The sequence below is a fragment of the Molothrus aeneus genome, chromosome 1, assembly GCF_037042795.1.
Source record: "Molothrus aeneus isolate 106 chromosome 1, BPBGC_Maene_1.0, whole genome shotgun sequence".
Lineage (NCBI taxonomy): Eukaryota > Metazoa > Chordata > Aves > Passeriformes > Icteridae > Molothrus > Molothrus aeneus.
This window is the reverse complement of record NC_089646.1, coordinates 8,307,599-8,318,078: the sequence shown is the minus strand read 5'-3', so window position 1 is coordinate 8,318,078 and position 10,480 is coordinate 8,307,599.

The window sequence follows — 10,480 nt, the reverse complement described above, 5'->3', positions numbered from 1 at the left end:
CCCATTTCTGTCCTCTGACTGTAGCAAAAGCTTCTGCTTTCTTTATTTAGAGGGAAGGAAGGATAGATTCAAGCTGTGAGGTCAGAGGGCAGCTGTATGTTTCTGCCCTGTTATCATACAGGATGGTCTGTGGGTGTAGCACTCACCAGGTTTCACTGTTTGTCCAGGTTTGTTTGGGAATTGCCTCACAAAGTCAGGTGCTCATGACATTTGCAAAGATGAGGTTGGTGCCTTCACGAATGTTGCAGAGGCTGCACACTGTGATTGCTGAAAGATCCCAGGGCAGACAAGCATTAACCTCTTGGGTGTTACTGGTTAATAATGTCCCACATCCGGCAAGAGAGAAAAAACACCAGGAATAAAATCCAATAACCCTGTCAGAGAAAACACAAGAAACCAATATGTGGAAACCCAGGGCACTGGGAATATTTCCCTGTCTCCTCTGGAGTGCCCTGACCCCAGGGAGCACTGACTTTGACCCTCACTCATGGAGGAAGTTTCCTGGACTTCAAGATAGACCAGGATCCACAAAAGTGTGAAATAGATTATAGAGAGTAGTGTAGGTGCATCACTTGGTGAGAAATTGAGGTTTTTAGTATGTTGTGGATGGAAGCAAGATGGAGGGCACAGGGGGTTGTCCTGGGTTTCTTCTTCATGCTGCTTCTTCCTTCTTCTTCTTGGGTTTGGGTGGCATTTTGTAATTGGGCAGAAAAGTCCACATTGCAGCTCTGTGGGATCAGTTATTGGGATAAAGGGAAAATAATCCAGATGTCAGTTCTGAATTGGATAGTTTAATCTTATAAGACCTTGGAACAAGAGATTGTTGGCCATTTTGTGCCTTCTAATGAAAAGCTGCTGAACTCCCAGTAGTGAGATTGTTTTACTGATATGAAATAATAAACACCTGAGTCCGAACATGAACTACTGTCTCAAGTGCCTTCAATCCAGACCCAGAGAAACCCACGACTGGTACCCCCACACCAATACAAAACATCTCAAGATGAATGGCTTTGTGTCCTGTCTGAGAAGCCAGAAAGTCCCATCTGTGCATCCCATCTGAGAAGCTGTTGGTCTTCTCATCAGCCAGCCTAGGCCTCTATTCAACTGAATATGTATTTAATTTTCTCACATGCAATGGAGGAATCTCAGCTGGAGAAATCAGCCAGACAACTTCCCCTATGACTGAAAAATCAGTCAGACAACTTCCCCTAAATCAGCAGCATGAAGATTTGTGGTTATCAAAAAGAACTTGCCCCTAATTTTTAACATTTAAGAATCTGCTGGTTTTGCTGTTCCATGGTTATCTGGTTGCCTGTGTTTGCATGCAGAAATCTGTTCTTGTGCTGTGTTGTTTCTCTGGAATGCTGTGAGCAGTTGTTTTTGTTTGTTCCTACTCGGGTGGAGCTAACTGTCTAATTGGGTAAATATTTGCAATGCCATACTTGCATGCACAGAAGACAAAGAGGGCTGGACTCCTGTTGACATAAAGGGCCTTTTACACCAGCCCAGCAATGTAAAGGCTTAAATAAAATTGATAAGTACAAAGCCACTTCTAATGTTTAGCCCATATAAAGTGGATTTAATTTAACTGTCATGGCCATATTTATTTCTAATTACAGATGGACTATATTTTCCAACATGATTACAGCCATGAAGGGGTTATTCACTCTGCCTTATTCACTGATTGCAAGTTCAAAACTGTTGGACTTCCACTGTGTGGAAGTTAGCCCTGTTAATAAAATGGTATTTTTTTACCAGAGTGCCTTTGGATATCAAGAGTGAGTTTTCCACAGATGTAGAAATTGCCTAAGTGAACTTTAGTAGGTCCAAATACCTAAAGGTGTTTTGAAAATTGCAAGCTTGTGGTGCTCATGGAAGGTGTGTTTGTATATATAAAATAAATACCTTGCATAAACCTTATGGGGTGACTATTGCATTTGTTATCATTAGCTCCAAAGTACACTATAAATATCCACACACATAGAAACAGATTCTTAAGATTTATCATTGAAGAGGCTGTTAATAAGTAATTGAGCCTTTCTTTGAACAAAGGTTACTAAAAATTGTTGTGGCATGAGGAAAGAGAACTTGAACTCCATAGCTGAGGTTTTGTGTAGACCTAGTTCAGCTTCTTTTTATCTGTTGCTGTCACAGCCTGGACCTTATTTGGAATGGATTTACTCTGGCTAGTCTTGAAAGACTTGCACAGTCTCCTAGAGCCATTGCTTCACACATACCTGAACAGAACAAGAATCTGTCTGTAGAACTAAGAAAAAACTTTAGTACATGAGGGTTTTATATAATTAACAATTATTTGTCTTGCTTGGACTTCTCACTATATTTTTTCGAGGTTCAACTATTTATTCCTGTCTTCAAAAAACAAATAAGGATAATTGAGAGTTTCACCTCCATAAGGCCAAGCTCTGATGCTCTTACACCACCTGGTATCTTGTTTAGTCATCAGTTCCACTGGGTTCACTGATACCAGCTGTGGTGCCAAAGCCTGTGATTACCACAGTGCAGCCATCCCCTCCTCCACTCCTCCCCCTCCTTTTCTGCAAGTCACAGCTTTTTGTCTGCCTTTATGACGTGGTATTGAGGCTCAGGTTGCCTCTGAGCAAGCATTGATTGACCAGGTGCTCAGCCATATCTCTGCTCCTGCAGAGTTAATCCCACTGCCCGTCCCTGCGGCATGGATCTCCCCATGTCACCATCCTGTGACCCAGGCAGCACAGGTTGCCTTGCAGGTTTTGGCTCTATCCATTCCCTTGTCTAATCCTCTCCTGAACAGTGTGGAGAGTGAGGCAGGGCAGCTGTAGAGGTGTGGAACCTGCTGAGGTCAGTGGTGCCCCTGCCTGTTTTGCCCTCCCTGTGTGTCTCAGTGCAGCTCAACACCCAGCTCTTCCACCAGGGATGTGCTCAGTAGTTTCCTATGAGCTCACTCACCCTGTTTTCATGTCAACTGATGGCAAACTGACTATAAATTTTCATGTTGTTGGCATCTTTTCACTTGCTGTTGTGGATTCTTGTAAGCTCATGTTGAGTATTCCCCTCAGTCACGCATAACTGGAGTTCATAAAAATACAAATGATTCTGTGTTTGTTCTTTCTGTCTTCATTCTGAAAACATCTTGAACTTTATTTCATAGTGACCTTTATCCAGCTGTACAAATTTTTAAAATTGTCCAGTGGTTTGAAAGGTATGGGACAAGTAGGAAAGTGAATATTAGTCAAGATAGCAAGGCTGAAATAAAGCTCCTTTCATTAAGAAAACAGGCTAAAACCAGTACCACTTCCCTTCCCCAGTTTGATACTGGTGAGAGGGCAGGAGGTTTTATATTGATTGCTGTTGTAATGAAGTTGATTGCTCCTAGGATTGAAGAGATACTGGCTAGGTGAAGGGAGAAGAGTGCGAGGTCGACTGAGGCTCCGGCATAGGGACAGTCTTCCTTGTGATGTTGTGCTCACCAATCCTATTTCCCTGCAGTGTTTTTCCTGTTCCTTGTGTGTAAACAAACTGTAATCATAGCACCCTGACACCCAGTCCTCATCTTCTGGCAGCCGCCCCTGGAAATTACTTCCTCCTTCAAGTCTTGCCTTTTCTCTGGGTCCTGCATTTAGTGAAACCGGTGATCTCTGTGGGACTATCCTAGGACATTTCTGACTCTCCATCAGACCTTTTTCACACCAACACCATGTTTTCTGAATGCTTCCATCTGGTTTTGCTTGGAGTTTGGATAAAGCTTTCTAACCTGGATTAGATATATGTATTTCCTTGACTGTCCTGTAAATGCTTATCTGAGCTGGACAGGAAGAACTTGTTCTGTTGTTTGGTCTTGGGATGTTACTGCAGACTCATTAAAGTAGCAGAGAAGCTTTCATGAGGCTGGGGAAGGAATGTTGTCATTTTGTGCTTCTGCTCACCTGCCTGGATCTGCTAAAGCAAAGTGTTGTCCATTCACAAGAGAAATTGTGTCATGAATGTCTGGTGTTAGGACTGGCAGCCAGTCAGAAATGTCCAACTGCCCAATGACTTTCCCCACAAGAAAAAGGTAAATTTGCACTTGAAATTTTCAATCACATGTAAAGTCCGAATCTTGATTTACTCAGGGAGGTCATTAACGTTTAGCTTTTATTAGGAAATACCCTTTACCAATAAATTTCAATGGGAAAAGCAAAGACTTGGGTTTGTTCCAAAATATTCATTCATGAAAAATTCTGCTGAATGAAAAAGGAAATCTACAATTTTTTTTAAAGACTTCCTCTATCTGGAATAAATGTTTTAGTCTAGGCTAGGTGTATATTTTACAGATAATTCAGCTCAATTTTAATTCAACTGATGTAACACTATAATAAATAATGTAGGAATTAGTGGCATGTCTTTAATGTTCTTGCCTGCATAACGTATCAGGATTCTCTGCAGAAATAAAACCTGCTGTTATTTCATGTTGAAGGTGAAGTGTGTCCATCAATGTCTTTCCCAGGGGAACAGAGAGAACAAGGCTTGGGAGAAGGTTTGGCACACACACTCCTCGTGAGTGCAAACTTGCACAGCAGCTTGTCTTTAACTCTTCCCAAGCAGTGGAGCGTGTCATTGCTTTTGCAATAAACCATTCCTCAGGAACAGATACAGACTGGCTGAAAAATAATTAAAAACTTAATTTTCTGTAATACTGTCCATCAAACAACTTTACTCAATCTTTTTGAAAGCCTGCTCTGCAGCATGGAAAAAAGACTGGCAGCAGTGCAAGAACAGGGAGTATTTATGACCAGTGGAAGCATGGTTGGCCTTTTGCCCTAGAGAAATGGCTGGATGAGATCTTATGCCTAAACCAAGCATTAATAAAATAATTTGGACCTAGGCTTGAAGTGATGATGTTTGGCAAAGCAGCTGCAAAGCTTTTTCACTGCCCAGACTGATACTGACCTGCAGGGATGTGCCTAGGTTCTGTTGTGTGCAAACCCACAGCTGTAGATTTGATCAATCCTCTCTTTAGGTAAAACCTGAATTTTTACTGAGATATAAAATTTGTAGATTAGGTTTTTTACAAAGATTTGGTCCCAGTAGCCAAAATGCTGTTTGATTTGTCTTGTGCAATTGCTTTAGAGTTTGTTGTGTAGCACCTCAAGAAAGGCAAACAAAGCTTTTTCCTTCTCTGGACAGCTGTTAGGGACAGATCCACTGACTCAACTGCTCAAGACAACACCCAAAATTGGGTATTTTATTCCAAACTAGCACACATAAAACTTCTCTTCTTCTTAGGTCCACAGTTCCATGGGGTAGGTTTTCAACATATAACTAAAGACCAAGGGCAAATACAACAAACCCTAATATCAGTATCAGTGTCACTAGTGACCTAGTCTGCTGGTAAGCACAGTTTTTTTCCCCCCAAACTGCCTGAACCATAATTTTTCCAAACTTATTTCCTATTTCCTTTCCTCATTGAGTCCATCTGATAATGCCAGCAGACATTATTTCATCTCCTGAGAAGACTGAGAAGGGAAGGATTCAAAGCTAGTGTAAATTCACTTCTCTCTGCTTACCCATTAATCTGTGTCAAGTTATTCTGGATCTGCTATTCTGAGAGACAGCTCAGGCTTCTTTATCTGCCACAGAAGCACTGCTTTGCTTTTCAAATCAGCAAACAAGAAGCCATGTCCTAACCAGGCCACTTCATTATCTTTTGTGTTGATTATTTTTGTGGGGTGTTTTTTTTTTCCTAACAAAAACATAAATATTTCTTTATCACTGATAATAATTAAAAGCTGTATTTTCCCTTGTAGATCATAAACTGAATGGAGAGCCTGTAGCCATTTGTCTGTCCCTTCAATGGGGAAATCAATTCTCAGTTATCTACGCTTGGCTTGTCTGGCTTGAGGATTAACCAGGCTGGGGATGCACTGACCTCAGTTCATTCACCACGGGCAAAGTTGACTTTGGAGCAGGAGACTCTATTGATCCCAGCCGTGCTGCCTGCACATCTGTCAGTTCCAGGGCTCCCTCCAGCTCATCAGCAGATCATCTCTGTCACTCACAGCTGTGTGGAGGCCCCTCCACAGCCTCTGCAGGCTGCTGCCATGGCCAGTCCTGCAGCAGCAGGGAGATACAACACTTCCTTCCACATTGACATGGCATAAACTGGGTTTATTTATGCTCCTGGACCCATGGTGGCAGCTCCTCAGCTGTCAGAAGCTGAGGAAACAATCTTCTTTGCTCCTTAGACTGCCAGCAGAGGGGAGATTTCCAACTTTAAATAAACCAGTTTGTTTAATTTAGTTTGTACAGAACTGGAGGAGATTGATACACTGTGCTTGTAGGCAAGGCTGCTCTTTCTGAAACCTGGTCATGGCTACAGCAAGATCCTGTTCCATGTGTTTCCCAGCAAAATGGTTTTCCTTTTCACCCTCAGCAGCAAACACGGACTGCTTGAACTTGTGTTTACTTTAAATAATTAGAATGTGCTGAGTTTTGGTCTTAATGCAGGTCATCAGTTAAATTTTAAATGTTTAGGTGCTTAAATAATAGACTCCTCGTTAAAGTGATATCAACAAAAAGGATCTAATTTGTTTTGTTTAATTGGAAAAAAAAATGCAGATTTGTGTTTGCCTTGTTATCTCTATCTTTTATTATTGCAAAGAGATTCTGAATAGAGATGTTATCTCCTCTTTAGCTGTGCTCTTGCAATTCGTCAAACCAGTAAGTTTCTTTTGAAAGGAGATGAGAAGTAATTAACTCATGCATTGCATCCTTGTCTTTGTGGGCCTTTCATTTTCAGTAAGCCTCTACACTAGCAGGTTTTTGGTTTTTTTTTTTTTTAATTTCAGACTCTTCAGAACTCCTGAGCTTTCTCAGGAAAGCCAGCACTCTCAGCTGTGTACGTGAGGGCTTGATGCCTTGCAGAATTAAGTCCCAGCAGTCGAGTCCAGTATTGATGTCATTGGTCACCTCCACATTGAACTCAGTCCAGCAATTGCAATCCTGGGGTAGCAGAGTTCTTTGTCCCACTGAATTACTGGCCCTGGTTCTCAGGATATTTCCTCACTCTGCCATGCACATCCACAAGTTGTTTACTTGCCTGTGTGTGCTGCTGCATTCCTGGATGACCTGTTTTTGCAAGAGTGAAATGCCCGTGGCAGCAGCATTTTATTGGCCCTTGCTGGGCTGGCACCACTGCAGTGAGAGTGCTCCTGGTCAGTGACACTGCAAGTCCTGGCTGAGCAAACTCATCTCCTGCCAGCTTTGCAGCAGCTTTTATGTCAGTCACTTTCTAGCAGGAGAGGATGGGCTCATAAAGACGTGTTTTCATTTGACAGAACCAACTCCAAGGCTAGCCAGTGAGCATGGCCAGTGTGGTGACAGAAATGAGGAGTTTCTGTGCAGAGCACACCAGTAAAGGAACCTGGACATCCTCCTCTTGTCCTACTGAGCTGGTACTGAATCACATATAACTCATGGTTTCCTCTGTAGTTTCATCTTCCTCAGCTAAAATTGTAAGGGTGTGACAGATCAGCAGAGGTCAGGTGAGACTGGATGGAAGGGGAGGCGCTGCTCTCATTTACATTTTTTTTTCTGTAACAAAGTTGGTCACGCCTCTAATAGCCAGACTCAGCTGTGTTTTCAGGTAATCTTAATAACAGGCTGCTAGAGTGCTTAGCTTGTTCAATCCATTCAGTAATTAGAGCTGGTGCTGAAGTCATAAAACTGAGTATGGAGTGCGGTCTTAATGAACACAGTAATTTGTCTGCAAGTACAGCTCTGTACTGCAAGTACAGCTCTGTGGAGCTTCCTCATGGATGGTTTCCCCTTGGATGGAGCAGTGCAGTCCCCAAACAGGGCAAGTCCATGTGGCAGCTGGGGACAAAACCCAAGCATTTAAGTGACCATCAGTAAGATCAGTTCAGCAGTGCAGGCAAAGGAGATTGAAGCCAGCAACACTCCAGCTGGATTGGTTATTTTTTGAAGTCTCAAAGTGCTGAGAACTTTTTGTTTTTATTCAGTGTTAAGGCTGATACTGCCAGCAATATTCACTTGCTGAGGCAATGTTTTTAATGACTCAGGGGAAGAAGCTGTCTACTGAATCACCAGCATCCAAACCTGAAGAGCCCAACTGCTTTCTCTAAATCTGAATATAATTAAGCATAGTTTTGTTCTTTTCATTAGGCTTGAAATGACCACAGATTATGAGACTTCACTTACATAACAGTAAAACTATTACTTGTTTTAGTTTTCTACCCCAGAATCTGGAACGTATTTCAGTGTGTTGTTTATAAGGACTGAGAAAAGGGTAAAACAAATAGCTAGAAGAAATGTACACCCTAAATATGAAAACAACATTTCTGCTTATGAAATTCCTAAGCCAGATGTTGTTAGAAGCTGGAAAAATATTCTAGAGGGAACACCATGCAAGCTTGTGCTGTTCTTGACCCATTGGCTGTTGTCAGACCCTGGAGTAGCAGGAGCTTTGATTTGATCTAGGGTGGCTGTCGTCAGCACTCTCCATGTTCTTTGAACACCACAAGCAGTTGCATCAGATTAGAAGAACAGGCAGTGGGTGTCCCAGACTGTCCCAAAAATATGTAATTAAAAAAAAAAGGCACCAGGTAAACATTGCATGAGGACGTGATGAATGTCAGAAGAACAGAGGGTGGAAGTTCAAGGAACGGCAAAAATTATTAGTAACAGAAAATATGTATTTCTGAAGATCTAGAATGTAGTAAGAAAGATCTCCAGGGATGAATATCATTTAGTTTCAAAAGCAGACTAACTGGAAGGCTAGCAAATGCTGTAAAAGAAATGTTCTCACATTTTCATCTGTTGACCTGCTAATTTTTCATTTTTTCTTTAAAGCATTTGTTACTAGAACTGTTCTGCAAATAATCAGGTGGGTTTTTGGGGTTTTTTGGGCGTTTTGTTTTGTTTTGATTTGGTTTTTTTGTTAGAGTAGAAATTATTCTGATGCTGACTTGTCTGTTTTCCAAGCAGAGATGTGCCAGAACAGCAGCAGAGTCATAGGGATTGCCCAATACTTGCCTGCTGAAGTGTTTGCAGTAACTGCTCGCAAAGAGGAAACTTTTTTTGGCTTTGTAGCTGACTTTCATCACATCCTCCAGACTGAGGTGTAGAACAGCTGTAAAGATCCAGAAAGAAGGACCCTGAGGCCTTCAGCTTAAGCTCCAGTTCTGTGTTTATGTCTGTCTTAATCTGGAATAGATCCCATTACATTGACCTGAATCTAAACAGGATTACATGAAATTTAAGTATTGGTCATACAGGAGAGTTGTGCTGCATTCTCTGCTCCACTGAGTGGATATTACTGTCTTAATTTTGGGACAAAAAGGACACTTTCCATGAATGAATGATAAAAATAGGAGGTAGATTCAGAATTTTTCACCTCCAGTTTTCCCAACTCACTTAGGAAGGTATTCCATTTGTTATCCACATTGAAGTGGCAGATTTTGCCATCACAGTGGCATCAAGCTGACTTCCCTCTGATTGTCTTGTGATTCCTTCCAGAAGGAGACTAAAGGAGCAATCCAGGCAAGCTTTCCCTCTATCAGGTGTGCATATGTGCACAGATGGACATACACAAGGTAAACACACTGCTAGAGAGCTGCAGGCACTGCAGGTGCTGAATTCAGTTGTAAATACACACACAAAAATAAGGAAGATCACAGCTGAACTCTGCTGAAATGCTAATGCAAAACTGGCCTCGTGTTAATCGCTTTGTTGGAGTGGTTACATAGCCTGGAAGAGCAGAGAAAGGCCACAAGCTTTATAGTTATGGCAAACTGCAAAACAGCTGGAAATCAACAGTGGGAAGACTTTGTTGCCATGTGTGTCTTCAACTGCAGGCAAAGCTCCCTCGGTGGCTCTGGTGCTATCATAGTTCTGACTTGTCTTTGATTAACGCACGTGGAACCCTGGGAGCCCTGGCACACTGTGTTACACCTATTTCATAACTGCCTGCAGTTTCTTGTTAAGTAATCTGGCTGTGAGAGTTACCAAGCTGTCCTGCTTCTCTTAACATTTCAGAGGAGGAAAAAAATGTAGTGTTTTCCCATTCTCTACTACAAAAGTGGTGGAGATTTAGATCTTGCAAACAAGTGGGCATTGTCACTGGGTGTGATAATTAAAAGTCTGCACTGATCAATTATGTGAAAAATGCGTGTTTTATGATTGGATTTTTGCAAACATTGAAATGAATACTATATGTGTTGTGTTAGAAAGTTATATTGTATTCATTTTCTTCAGTAGTGTGTTAAATATAGTTCTAGGTTATAACATAATGGTAAAATAGAAACTATGCTGTATAAGATACTTTTCTTAAGACAGAACTCCACCAAGATAGCAGCCACAGGACACCTAAACCTTTCAGAGAATGAGAATTTATTGCTCTCTTATCGAGTTCTTCCCACCTCACTCAGCCCTGAAGACACCATCAGGATGCAGAGGAAGAAGCTGACACTGCCCAGACAGAATC